Genomic DNA, 14,034 nt, shown 5'->3' with positions numbered 1-14,034 from the left:
AGGCGCCTTAGGAAAGGCGTGATGACCACCAGCTCCACAAACCGAAGGGAGCTAGTGTTCCTCGGCTAACGTTTGGTTTTTAATGTTTCTTCCCCTCTTATTACAAATATTTTGCATTTTTAAGACAGTATACACAATTATAAGGAGGAAAATAAGGTCAGCTATCATGTCCTCATCTAGAGTTAACCACTGTGAACATTTTGGTGCATTTTCTTCTATAAACTGTAAGTCTTTGTTCATATTTCTAATTATTTTCCTGGGATAGGGTCCTACGAGAGAAATTAGTAAAAAAAAGAGGCTTAAATATTTTAAGACTCTTGAAATATTTTGCCAAGTTTTCTGAGTATAAAATTTCATTGGAAATGTCATAATATTCTACTTGACGGCGGAGTTAACTATCTTCTTACTGTTGGACAGATGATTCTAGCTGTCTCATAGGGTTGCTGAGGGAGTTAAATGGCAGAGCACATTAGGGAACCCAACCCCGGGCCTGCCTCGGAGGGGAACTCCATTACTTTGTATGCCTACCTTCTTCAAACACTTCAATGATGACATTCTTGTCCCCCATAAAACTCAACCCTAAACTGCCTCCCTCCCCAGTTTACCCCCAAAAGCCTATGCCTTTCTAAAGTGTCAGCCCTCCTGAACCTGGACCACACAAGATTCTTGTTTTCCCTAATGCGATATGCTAAGGTGACAACCCTCCATCCAAGTCACTGCCCCCCCGGTGTCAGCAGATCCAAAGGTGGTAGGAATTCTGAGATGTCTTTTCCTTCTGAGGCCCTTTAGGGCTGAGTTCTCTGGGGGACAGGAATGCTATCTTTAGGGAGGTGTAAAGTCTGAACAGGTAAAATGTGGACTCTAGCCCAGATGAGTGTGTACAATTGACTTGAATCCCTCAAGGTGTAGCTCACAATCTCCCTTTTCCAGAGACCTTTTCTGAACTCATTGGGCCCTCACAACTCTCCCATTCATCTTGGTATTTATCCAGTCACTTATTGTGTCATTTAATTTATTCATCAAATACTCTGGGAGAATTTGCTCTATGCCCAGCACTGTGCTAGGCAGTGAGTTAATGACATTGATCAGCAAAGGCTTAAGTCCTACCTTCTAGGCCCTAGAATCTAGGGGTTCCCAGCATAACAGGAAAGAGGAACATTGAGTCAGCACTGTGTTTGTAAATGTGATGAGGTACTGAACTTTCTCCCCTGAGCTGGGCTGATTTTCCACTCCAGGAAGGTTGGGAGTGTGTGTGTTTTAAAAAAAAATAAAATAAATCTTTGTTGTTGAAAGTATTATATATGTCCCATTGATCCTTTTTTTAAAAAAAATATATTTTATTGATTTTTTACAGAGAGGAGGAGAGAGGGATAGAGAGCTAGAAACGTCGATGAGAGAGAAACATCGACCAGCTGCCTCTTGCACACCCCCTACCGGGGATGTGCCTGCAACCAATGTACATGCCCTTGACAGGAATCGAACCTGGGACCTTTCAGTCCGCAGACCGACGCTCTACCACTGAGCCAAACCAGTTTCGGCTCCCATTGATCCTTTATGGGACTGTGTCTTGCATACTTTTTGGGTCTCATGGATCCATGATCTGTATTCATAGTAGTTGCTCAACAAATATAATTTGAACAAGTAACGATGGGAAACAAATAATGAAAATGTTTTATTGCTTCTTAATTATCTCTTTCTACACAAAGAGTAAGCTTTTTCTGGTAAAATAAGGGCAAGGAAAATATATCTCCTCCAAAGAGTTATTGTGAAGATTAAATGAGGCAATTTGCATAAATGTGGTATAAGATCTAACACATGTAAACTCTGACATGTTAGTTTCCTTCCCCAATGAACCTCAGATGAGGGGCAGAGAAAGCTGGTTCCCTAACACAGGCTTTCCGTTCATTCAGGACAATAAGTGCAGAAAACAGTAAAATTTTCTCCTGGGAAGGGACTTATTTCTTCCCCACCCCCCCTCCCTTTTTTCCACAGATGAATCAAGCACTTTATTTAATTATAACCACACATTCATTTGCTACTTAAAAAAAAAAATTCAGGCCTATACTGAAAATACTTCCTCTGTAGTTTCCAGAACATTGTCTTTTTCCCATCACATTTCCCACTCAATCCTGGAGCAGCTGACTTGAAATCACGTTTGTCCTGTGCACTGCAGGAAGCTCCAGGAGACTTCACCCACATCATGGATTTCTCGATCCCTTGTTTTCCATCACCGATTGAAACAATTAGTTAAACTTATCAGAAACATTTGAGAAATAGAACTTTGTGCAATAACCCGGCACCCTCCAAGGTTTTAAAAGTGAAGAATGTTACTTGTGCAAGTCAGAATCTGATACCAATTAAATGGTGACAGCTTTGCCAATAAATAAATAAATGCTCCTCCATGGCTAGGAAGGGTCTCTTTATTTTCTTAGTGAGAAAATTGAGGCCCAGAGAACACAGGTAACTTCCTTAAGGTCACACAGTGATTTTAATCTATTTATTTATTTATTAGAACTCAATAATTAAAATAATAAAAACAATCTATTTTAATAGAAAAAGGATTTTTAAATTATTTTTTTTGATTGGTTATTTTTTTTAGAGAGAGAGGAAAGGAGAGGAGAGAAACATTGATTTGTTGTTCCACTTGTTTACACATTCATTGGTTGATTCTTTTATGTGCCCTGACAGGAGATCAAAATGCAACTTTGGTGTATCAGGATGGTGCTACCTGGCAGGGCTTAAATGGGAAAAGGATTTAAAGAGACATTTTTTTCCCAAAGAAGATGTATAAATGGCCAATAAATACATGAAAAAACACAGAACATCATTTTGTGGAAATGCAAATCAATAGCACAATGAGGTACCATTTCACAGGCCTATACTGAAAATACTTCCTCTGTAGTTTCCAGAACATTGTATTTTTCCCATCACATTTCCCACTCAATCCTGGAGCAGCTGACTTGAAATCACGTTTGTCCTGTGCCAATAAGTACATGAAAAAATCATGTTTGTCCTGTGCCAAAAAATACATGGCCAATAAATACATGAAAAAACACAGAACATCATTTTGTGGAAATGCAAATCACGTTTGTCCTGTGCCAAAAAAATACATGGCCAATAAATACATGAAAAAACACAGAACTTCATTTTGTGGAAATGCAAATCAATAGCACAATGAGGTACCATTTCACACCCTAGGATAGCTGCAATGCAAATAAAATATGGACAAGAATGTGGAGAAACTGGAACACTCCAAATTGTTGGTAGGAATGCAAAATAGTACAGCCGCTTTGGAAAAGTTTTTCAGTTCCCCAAAAAGTTTAAACATAGAATTATTGTACCATATGACCCAACAATTCCTCTGCTAGATCTATACCCAAAAGAAATGAAAACTTATGTCCACACAAATATTTGTACATGAATGTTCATAGCAGCATTGTTCATAATAGCCAAAAAGTTGGAAACAACCCAAATTTCCACCCAGACTTAGTCTCTGGTCTTGAACCAAAGAGAACCTAAAGACTTCATCCTCGTTTATTTTTTGTTTTTCTGTGCCCTATCGTACCACTGAGGCTTTTCTCCCTCTTGATGCTACAGGAGGAGCCCTAACCAAAACACTAGAATGGCAGGGTCGCTCAGAGCCAGGAGAACAACAGACCCACAGGAAGCAGAGGGGTGTGGAGGGGATCCCGGAAGAATTTGATTCCTCCCCAAGAGTCCTGATCACCCTCTTCCCCCAAATATACATCCAGACCTGATGTCTCGGGGCAAACATACTTGCCTTCCCTAGGTACCGATCAGGTGTGGAGGAGAAAGACAAGAAGCCAGTAGAGGAAGGAGAAGATTTATAACAATGAAGTCCAGTGGGAACACTTTTCCCAGTGTCAAGGCAATCTAAGCCTCACAAGAGTAGGCTGTAGAGCTCAGTTATTGAATCAGTTGTGAGATATGTATAAGCAAAAACACCAATAACTTAGCAGAATAAATACAATAAGAGTCTCACTGAGATTGATGTAACCCAGTGAAAATAGATTTTAAGCTCTAAGTCAGTAGGGCAGTGTTCAGAAAACTGCGGCTCTCGAGACACATGCAGCTCTTTGGCCCCTTGAGTGTGGCTCTTCCACAAAATACCACAGCCTGGGCGAGTCTATGTTGAAGAAGTGGTGTTAGAAGTTTACGTTTAAAAATTTTGGTCTCAAAAGAAATTTCAGCCGAAACCGGTTTGGCTCAATGGATAGAGCGTCGGCTTGGGGACTGAAGGGTCTCAGGTTCGATTCTGGTCAAGGGCATGTACCTTGGTTGTGGGCATATCCCCAGTGGGGGGTGTGCAAGAGGCAGCTGATCTATGACTCTCTCTCATCGATGTTTCTAACTCTCTATCTCTCTCCCTTCCTCTCTGTGCAAAATCAATAAAATATATTAAAAAATAAAATAAAATATATTTTTAAAAAATTTCAATCGTACTGTTGATATTTGGCTCTGTTGACTAGTGAGTTTGCCAACCACTGTCCTAGGGGAATCCCTAAGACATTTTGGAAGTCTTCAAAGCAGAGAAATCACATGTAACTGTAGCCCTACACAATCTTTCTGCTCAAAGCTACACCCTGAGTATACATCCCCTTCTCCTCAGAAAGACAGGCTTCAGTGGAAGCTGAAGGAGACCTGGGTCAGCATGAGCTGAGAGTGGGACTGGTAGAAAAACAGTTTGTTGCCAAGAACTGCACTGTGTTTTGTGAGGATCTTGGTTCCCCCGGGACACTCTCCAACATGTGCGTGTCCATCTTCTAGAGCTGAGGCAAATCTTGTCATCTCTCCACTTCTCCCGACTGGCTGAGGGCCCAGGGCAGCTGAGCCCAGTCTACAACAGAAGGGAGACTCTGCTAAGAGAAAAACAATAACTACAGGCATAAGGGTATCGCCCTGGCTCCTGCCAGCAGACTATTGTCCACCAAGGGCTCCAGTGTCCAGAGGAGGCACTCATCCTCTTTCCACCCAGCATACCGAGGACAGGAGCTCAGAAATGGGGCCACAGCCCCATGCCCTGCGGCCAGCCGGGGATGGGTCAGGAAGTTCCAGTCAGGGCTAGGCCAACAGGGGTGGCGAGTTTCTCCACAGGCGAGAGGCAGCAGCAACAGTATCCTCCTCCTTCTCAGCTCATGTTTCCACCACTCGGATGAGAGGCAAGGGCTTAGGGCTGGGCAGCTTAGCTATCCTAACGCTGCCCAGGTTCTCAGTCTTGGCCCAGGTCTAGGTGCTGAAGTTGGCATGACTGGCCTGCTTCTCTATCGGGTGTTCCTTCTCTGTCGGTCATGCACCTCTAAATTCTCTGCTTCCAGGTAGGCCATTTTCTCCTTGAGCCCCTGGATGCTGGTGTCCTTTGTCTGGATCACAGCTTTGGAATTCTAGAGCTGCTCTATCATTTGCCGGGCTTTTCCGCTGCTGGCTCTTAAGCATGTCACCCAAGTGGTGGATCTTCTCCCGCAACCCAGCCACTTCCTTTTCCAGGTTAGCAGCCTTTCCTGTTCTGCTTGGCAGTCAGCATTCTTGCTCTGAAGTTCCTCGAGGTCCGCCTCCCCTTCCTTGTCCTTCTCCAGTAAGGCCTGATGCTCTGTCTCCATCCGGAGCAAGCGCCTCTGCAGCTCTCTGATTTCCACCTCTTTCTGCTCTGCTCTGTCCTCTGATCTCTGAAGGGCCCCATGATTCTGCTCGGCTTCTCTCTGGTATCATCTGAAGTGTGACCTTCAAAGCCACATGGTCTGCCTGGGGCTGCTGCTCAGCCTCCTGCAGCTTGGCCAGCAAGTCCCGCACCGTCTTCCTCAATCTTCATTCATATAGGTGGCCATCTCAGCTGGGCTGCTATACAGCGTCGCCGTGGGACTTGGACTAAAACCATTTGGCCTCTCTAGCACCACTTGTATTTCCTGTCGATGGTGAGACTCTCCTGGATCTCTGATGAGCTTGCTACTTATATCCTCCTGGAGCTTCTGCAGATAGTTCCTGGCCTCCTGGATGTACTGGACCTCACTCTTCAGCTGGTTAATATTCTTCTCATGGATCATCTTGTCTCCAGACCTCCCCTTCAAGTACACCTTAATGATCTCCTCATGTCCATCGTTGGACTCCACCAGTTCTGAGGCCAGAGAATGATTGGGTGAGTGGCCAGACACCATGGCATAGGTCTTCCTGCCTGCTGTGGTCTGCTGCTCCGGGTACACGTCCACCAGGGTACACCAACCCCAAGTCTCATTCATCTTCCTCCTGCAGGGGTCGCCACACTCAGCCTGCAGCACTGCGGTCCAGCTCCTACTGAATTTTATACTTTATTTATTTATTTTTTATTTTTTTAAACAAAGTAAGTGCATTATTGATCCACTTATTTAAGCATTCATTGGTTGATTCTTTTTTTTTAAAATATATTTTTATTGATTTTTTACAGAGAGAAGAGAGAGGGATAGACAGTTAGAAACTTTGATGAGAGAGAAGAATTAATCAGCTGCCTCTTGCACACCCCCTACTAGGGATGTGCCCGCAACCAAGGTACATGCCCTTGACCGGAATCGAACCTGGGACCTTTCAGTCTGCAGGCTGATGCTCTATCCACTGAACCAAACTGGTTCCAGCTGAATTTTATACTTTAAAAGTTCAATTTTATGGTATGTGAGTTATATTTTGATAGAGTTGTTTAAAAAAAAAGAAATCAACATAAATTCTAATTTCACTGGGTAAATAACTAGGAGTAAGAAATGTTGGGTTGTATGGTAAGTATATGTTTGTTTACCCTTATGTTTTTCCAAATAAATGTTTTTCCAAAGTTGCTATACCACTTGCATTGCCATCAGCAATGGAAGAAAGGACCAGTTGCTCCACATTCTCATTAATATTTGGTACTGTCGAGAAACCAAGATGGCAACATAGGGCAGAACACCCGAATACAGCCTACCACAACAAATTTGAATTTAGAACTGGAAAACAGGGGAGGCATTGCCCTGAAGCACTGGACAGCTAGCTGAGAGGAGGCTCTGCCATCTGGGAAGGAGAGAGAAGGCATGCTGAACCTCAGGAACAGTGAAGGTACAGAGAACTGTGCGCGCAAAAAGGCGCTGGCTTACTCCCAGAGCGTGGAGAGGGAGGACCGGACCGAGATTGCTGCTGGCATACTCCCGGTGCTTGGAGAGGGCGGGCCTGGCTGAGTTCGCTACTGGCTTACTCCCGAGGTGCAGAGAGGGCGGACAACTAACGCGCAGCTGGCTTTCTTGTTCAAGAGGAAAACAGAATCACCCTATTGCTCTGATAGACTGCCCCAGTCAGGGAGAGGCCAGACTGTCAGGCAGTGGGCAGAGATCTCTCAGAGGTGTGTGAAGCCAGAGGCCATTACTTCAGGACTTGGGGAGGAGCCGAAGGGAAAACAAAGTTTGTCTGCACCAACCCGAGACTCTGCCCCATCCAAGCTGAGCACAGAAGCTCTCCCAGAGGCTGGCTTTCTCTAAGGAGGGACTGGCCAGAATCCAAAGATTGTCTGTGCCTTTACCAAAGAGGTGCGTACGCCTGCAACCAATCTTCTGAAACTCACAGCAAACAGGACTTTTCTAAGGCGAGACTGACAGGAAATCAAAGATTGTCTGCACCACCCTGAGACCCCGCCCCATCCAAGTGGAATACAGAAGCCCTCCTAGCCGAGACACTGCCAATCTTCACAGCCAATTGGCTTGGAGATCAATGCTTCCCAGTGATACCAACAATCAGCAAGGCTTAACAAGAAGACTGCACACACAGCCCACAAAGGGCTACACCAAGACTGTCCACCGCAGGTAACTGGGAAGGCTGTGCTTCTGGGCTCTACCAGAACACCTAGCACATAAAACTATTCCATCAAATCAGGGAAACAACTAAAAAACACACAAGAGGCAGGACACAAAGGAAGGAGATGGAGGAAAAGAAAAGATTGGACATTGAGTTCAAAACTACAGTTATAAGGTTATTCAAGAATATCCTTAAAAAGGCCAATAAAATAAATGAGACCTATGAGGATATGAAAAGGGATCAACTAGAAATAATAAGGGATCAACTAGAAATGAAGAAAACATTGTCTGAAATAAAAAATATTACACAGAGTCCTAAAAACAGACTGGAAGATCGCAAGAATCAAGACAAAGATTTAGAACACAAAGAGCCAGAGGACACTCCTCCACAGAAGCGAGAAGATAAGAGAATCCAGAAAGTTGAAGATAGTGTAAGAAACCTCTGGGACAATTCCAAGAGAACCAACATCAGAATTATGGGGATCCCAAAAGAAGAGAGAGAGCAAGATACCAAAAGAATACTGGAAGAAATAGACAGAAAACTTACCCCACCTGGTGAAAGAAATAGACTTACAAGTCCAGGAAGCCTGCAGAACCCCAAACAAAAGGAATCCAAGAAGGACCACACCAAGACACATCATAATTAAAATTCCAAGAGCAAAAGACAAAGAGAGAATATTAAAAGCAGCAAGAGAAAGCAGGTAGTTACCTATAATATATAGGAGCACCCATATGATTGTCAGCTGATTTCTCAACAGAAACCATGCAGGCCAGACAGGAATGGCAAGAAATATTCAAGGTGATGAATAGCAAGAACCTACAGCCAAAAATACTCTACCCAGCAAAGCTATCACTCAGAATCAAAGGCCAGATAAAGAGCTTCACAAATAAAATAAAAAAGCTAAAGGAGTTCATCACCGCCAAACCAGAATTATATGAATTGCTGAAGGGGGTTATTTAGGAATAGGAAGAAGATAAAGATAAAAATTATGAACAACAAATATGTAACTATCAACAAGTGAATCTAAAAACCAAGGGAATTAAAAAATCTGATAAACAGGAATCCAAGATGGCTGCTCGGGTAGGCAACTAGCCGCAGCCGCACACAACAATTTCAATAAAATACAACTAAAATATAAAATGGACATTACCCAGAACTACAGGAAAGTCGACTGACTGGAAATCCTACAACAAGAAGCAAGGAGAAAACCAGAAGGAAGCGTGGAGGAGCTGTAAAAGCCTAAGGTACGGAGACACGCGGCGCGCGGAGAGGACAGAGCCGGAGAGGAGGGAGGCCGAGTGCCTGGCTGGCGTCCCCAAGCGGGAAGCAGAGAAAAGCTCCGATTGTGCTGGGCCCAGCTCCAACTGCTCTGAACCCCAATTCTAGGCCAGACCCTGGGGACCCAGGCTCATCCAGAGGGAGCCGGGCTGTAAGGCAGGACTCAGGGGAAGTGGCGAGAGGAGGTCCCGGAGGCCCGCACACTGCGCACAAGAAGGGCCGGCCGGCTGTGCCGCGGGATTGCCCTGACGGGAAGGAGACAGGGGCTCCAGACTGCTCTGAACACCACCTCCAACTCCACTTCCAACTGAACTGAACCCCAATACCGGACTCATTGGGGGAGAGCATAGACAGTTTGGCAGCAGGCGAAAATCGAGGGCACCTTTCTCTCAGAGGTGCTTGCAACAAGTACTGAAGGACCCTGAGTCTCAGGAGTCGCATAGGGCGGGGCTGACGGAAGCCAAGGCTGTAGGCTCCACCCTGAAACCCCGCCCCATCAGGAAAGCTGCCTGCGAAAATGCCTAAACCAAATAGACCACAAACGAAAGAAATGGAGGACAAAAAGTGACTGGATATAGAGTTCAAAACCACACTTATAAGGTTTTTCAAGAGTCTCCTAGAAAAGGCCGATAAAATAAATGAGACCTATGAGGATATGAAAAGGGATCAACAAGAAATGATAAGGGATCAACAAGAAATAAAGAATACATTGTCTGAAATAAAAAATATTTTACAGAGTCCTAAAAACAGAATAGAAGATCGCAAGAATCAAGTCAAAGATTTGGAACATAAAGAGCCAGAAGACACTCCTCTGCAGAAGCTAGAAGGCAAGAGAATCCAGAAAATTGAAGATGATGTAAGAAACCTCTGGGACAACTTCAAACGATCCAACATCAGAATTATGGGGGTCCCAGAAGATGAAAGAGAGCAAGATATCGAAAACATACTGAAAGAAATAGTGACAGAAAACTTCCCCCACCTGGTGAAAGAATTGGACTTACAAGTCCAGGAAGCACACAGAACTCCAAATAAAAGGAATCCAAAGAGGACCACACCAAGACAAATCATAATTAAGATTCCAAGAGCAAAAGACAAAGAGAGAATATTAAAAGCAGCAAGAGCTAAGCAGGTAGTTACCTATAAAGGAACACCTATACGATTGTCAGCTGATTTCTCAACAGAAACCATGCATGCCAGACGGGAATGGCAAGAAATATTCAAGGTGATGAATAGTAAGAACCTACAGCCAAAGATAATCTATTCAGCAAAGCTATCACTCAGATTCGAAGGTCAGATAAAGAGCTTCACTAATAAAAAAAAGCTAAAGGAGTTCATCACCACCAAACCAGAATTATATGAATTGCTGAAGGGGGTTCTTTCAGAAAAGAAAGTAAACAAAGATAAAAATTATGAACAACAAATACGTAACTATCAACAAGTGAATCTAAAAACCAAGGAAACTAAAAAAAAAAATATCTGAGGAACAATATTAACTGTTGAATATAATAGAATCAGAGGTATGGAAGGGGAGTGAACTGATGATTCTTGGGGAAAAGGGGAGAGGGAGATGTGGGAAGAGACTGAACATAAATTGTGCACCTATGGATGAGGACAATGGGGGGTGGGGAAAGGACAGAGGGTGGGGTGAGAAGGGGGGGGAAGGAACATTTGTAATAATATGAACAATAAAAATTTATTTAAAAAAAATAAAAATAAATAAAAAAATAAAAAAAATAAAAAATCTGATAAACAATATTAACTGGTGAATATAATAGAATTAGAGTTATGGAAGGAGAGTGGACTGACGATTCTCTGGGAAAAGGGGAGTGGGGGTGCGGGAAGAGACTGAACAAAAACTGTGCACCTATGGATGAGGACAATGGAGGATGGGGAAAGGACAGAGGGTGGGGTGGGAACCTGGTGGAGGGGAGCAATTGAGGGGGGAGGGAGAGGAACACATTTGTAATAATCTGAACAATAAAGATTTATTTATAAAAACAAACATCTGGTACTGTCTTTTTTCCTTTCTAATTAATTTATTCATTAATTTTCTCACTAGGCATGCAGGTCACACAATGATTTTAGAAGTAGGGCTAGGAGCAGAACACAGGCTCCCATTCCCATACAGTGCATTCTGGACAGCTGCGCCTGGAATCTTACTGCCAGCCTCTCACTCTCAGAAAAGATAGTGCTTTAAGCTTATAATTCTCCAGAGAGCTTAAGGATTCCTGAGAAGTCAGTTGGCGAGATTCCCAGGTTAAACGGCTTACTGGAATCTGGGTGGAGAACCTACAGTTTGCATGAGTTCAATCCAGGCAAGGCCAAGATGAGGTGACTGTCAGATGATCTGGGAGCTTGGTGTTTCCCTAAGGCAGGTCTCCCCCTCTTAGAAGATGAGAATGGGGGTTGTGGTCAGAAGCTTGAGTTTAATAGCCAATGGCCAATGATTTAATCAATTGTGACTATGTAATGGAACCTCCATAGAAACCCAGGAGGACAACTCCTTGGCCCTTTTTATTGGAGAACTTCCATGCTTGTCAATCAGATTCTCGGGGAAAAGGGGAGTGGGGGGTGCGGGAAGAGACTGAACACAAACTGTGCACCTATGGATTTGGACAATGGCGGGTGGGGAAAGGGCAGAGGGTGGAATGGGAACCTGGTGGAGGGGAGCAATGGGGGTGGTGGGAGAAAAAAAAAAGAGGAACATTTGTAATAATCTGAACAATAAAGATTTATTTTTTAAAAAATGAGAATGCTTCCATATGTCACCTTGCCAGACCAAGTTTCACAAAGACAATAGCTCTTTTGTTTGGGATCTTGATCTATGTATCTCTTCATCTGGCTATTAATTCATATCCTTTAATATCCTTTGTAGTAAAGCAGTACAGTAAACCCTCTATTTTGCAAACTTTGATTTAACAGACTTTTGGATGTTATATATGAAAATTAACACCCTGCTAATTTTAAAATGCTTTTAACCAAAAATTACTTATAATTAAATTCGTAGGTTATTTTTTTGTTATTATCCTGTTATTTTAAAATATATATATATTATTGACAATTTTTACAGAGAGGAAGGGAGAGAGATAGAGAGCTAGAAATGTAGATGAGAGAGAAACATTGACCAGCTGCCTCCTGCACACCCCACATCGGGGATGTGCCCTCAACCAGTGTACATGTCCTTGACTGGAATCGAACCCAGGACCCTTCAGTCCGCAGACCGACGCTCTACCACTGAGCCAAACCGGTTTCGGCTATACTGTTATTTTCTTACAAATGTTAGTGGATAGGCCATATGTTGGGGGGAAAAAAACACTAGTAATTTTGCCAACATAAATAAATATTACATATCTATAATTATAGTGTACATATTTAAATCCAAGACACCACTCTAAACAATGTTGGGCAAATTATTAGCACATGATCACACCACATCGTGAGAGCTAATTGGTTCTGTTGTCTTGTGGTGTGACTTTCTGCAGCAGTTTCAACGGGTGTCAGCCTATGTTGCCATGCACACTAAGCCATACCCCAGCCATGTGCATTTGTTTACTTGCAGTGTTTTGAATGCACACATTTACTAGACATATTCAATATAAATTTAAAATTACTATAATACATATAGGATACATAGAAAACTTTTCTGTGAAATTAAACTTTTCATACTTAATTTTAATTACACAAATGTGTCTACATAACCAAAAACAGGTAAACTAACTAATTTGTCAATTTTTAAACATATGCATTCAGAAAACCTATTTTATTATATAATGGACTTTTGGGTTTAACGGACACCCCCTCACCCAAATAAGTCCATTCTAGTGAGGTTTTACTGTAATCTGTTGTATACGTGGGTTTTCCTGAGTTCTGTGAGCCACTTGAGCAAATTAATTAAACTCAAGGAGCGGGTATTGGGAACCTCTGATGTATATATATAGCCAGTCAGTCAGAAATACAGGTAACAACCTGGACTTGGGACTGGCATCTACAGTGCAGGGTGATCTTGTGGGACTGAGTCTTTACCTATGAAATCTGATTCCTGTCTCTGGGGAGAGAGTGTCAGAATTGAGTTGAATGCTTGGTGGTGTGGGGAAGCCTCCACATACACATGGACTGGGTCAGGAAACCCTTTTCAGCTTCCTTTTCCGTAAAATGAGGAGAAAGGAGCTACCCTACCTCATAGGCTGTTATCAGGCACTTATAATAGCACTGGGAAAACAGCAAATCCTGTTTGCATTTAGTTGTTATAATCCTATAGTCACCTTCTCAAGGGCTTCACTTAATCATCTTATATCTAAAGGGCCCCCCTTAGTCACTCACTATTATATTACATATTCTGTTTTATGATCTACAAAGCTCTTTATCATAATCTGGAATTACCTTCTATTTTACTTGTTTCTTGTCAGCTTGCTTACACTAACATGTAAGTTGCATGGGAACTGGGCCTGTGCCTAGGACATAATAGATACTCAGCACATATTTCTTCTTTTTAAATGATTTCAGAGAGGAAGGAAGAGGGATAGAGAGATAGAGACATCAATGATGAGAGAGAATCATCGTTCAGCTGCCTCCTGCACACTGGGGATCAAGCCCACAACCCAGGCACAGGCATGTGCCCTGACCAGGAATAGAACCGTGACCTGCTGGTTCATAGGTGCTCAACCACTGAGCCATGCTGGCTGGGCTTAGCACATAATTTTTTGCACTGAATTATAATGTTGGATTTTCCCAAATTATAGGCAACAGATTCACCTGTTATCCCCATTTTATGAAGGAGCAAATAGGCATGGAGAGTTTCCTTTGTATGTTCAAGGTCATTCAGCTGGGGCTCAAAACTGAATTTGAATTAGTTCTTACTTTAAAAAAACAAATATATATATATATATTTTTAATATATTTTATTGATTTTTTTTTGACCCCCTCCCTCCCTCCCACACATCCCCTCCCTTCCCAGAG

General features: G+C 42.8%; 1 pseudogene across 1 annotated transcript; it reads right to left on the bottom strand.

Moving 5' to 3' along the window:
* Positions 1-5,154: 5,154 nt before the first annotated feature.
* Positions 5,155-6,252, bottom strand: LOC311632347 (tuftelin-like; annotated as a pseudogene). The gene has a single exon. The product of its transcript is annotated as a tuftelin-like (transcript).
* Between the last annotated feature and the right edge of the window lie 7,782 nt (positions 6,253-14,034).

The sequence above is a fragment of the Pipistrellus hanaki genome, assembly GCF_964339955.1.
Source record: "Pipistrellus hanaki genome assembly, chromosome: 1".
NCBI lineage: Eukaryota > Metazoa > Chordata > Mammalia > Chiroptera > Vespertilionidae > Pipistrellus > Pipistrellus hanaki.
The sequence above is the reverse complement of the archived record's forward strand: the minus strand, read 5'-3'. Positions and strand labels throughout refer to the sequence as shown.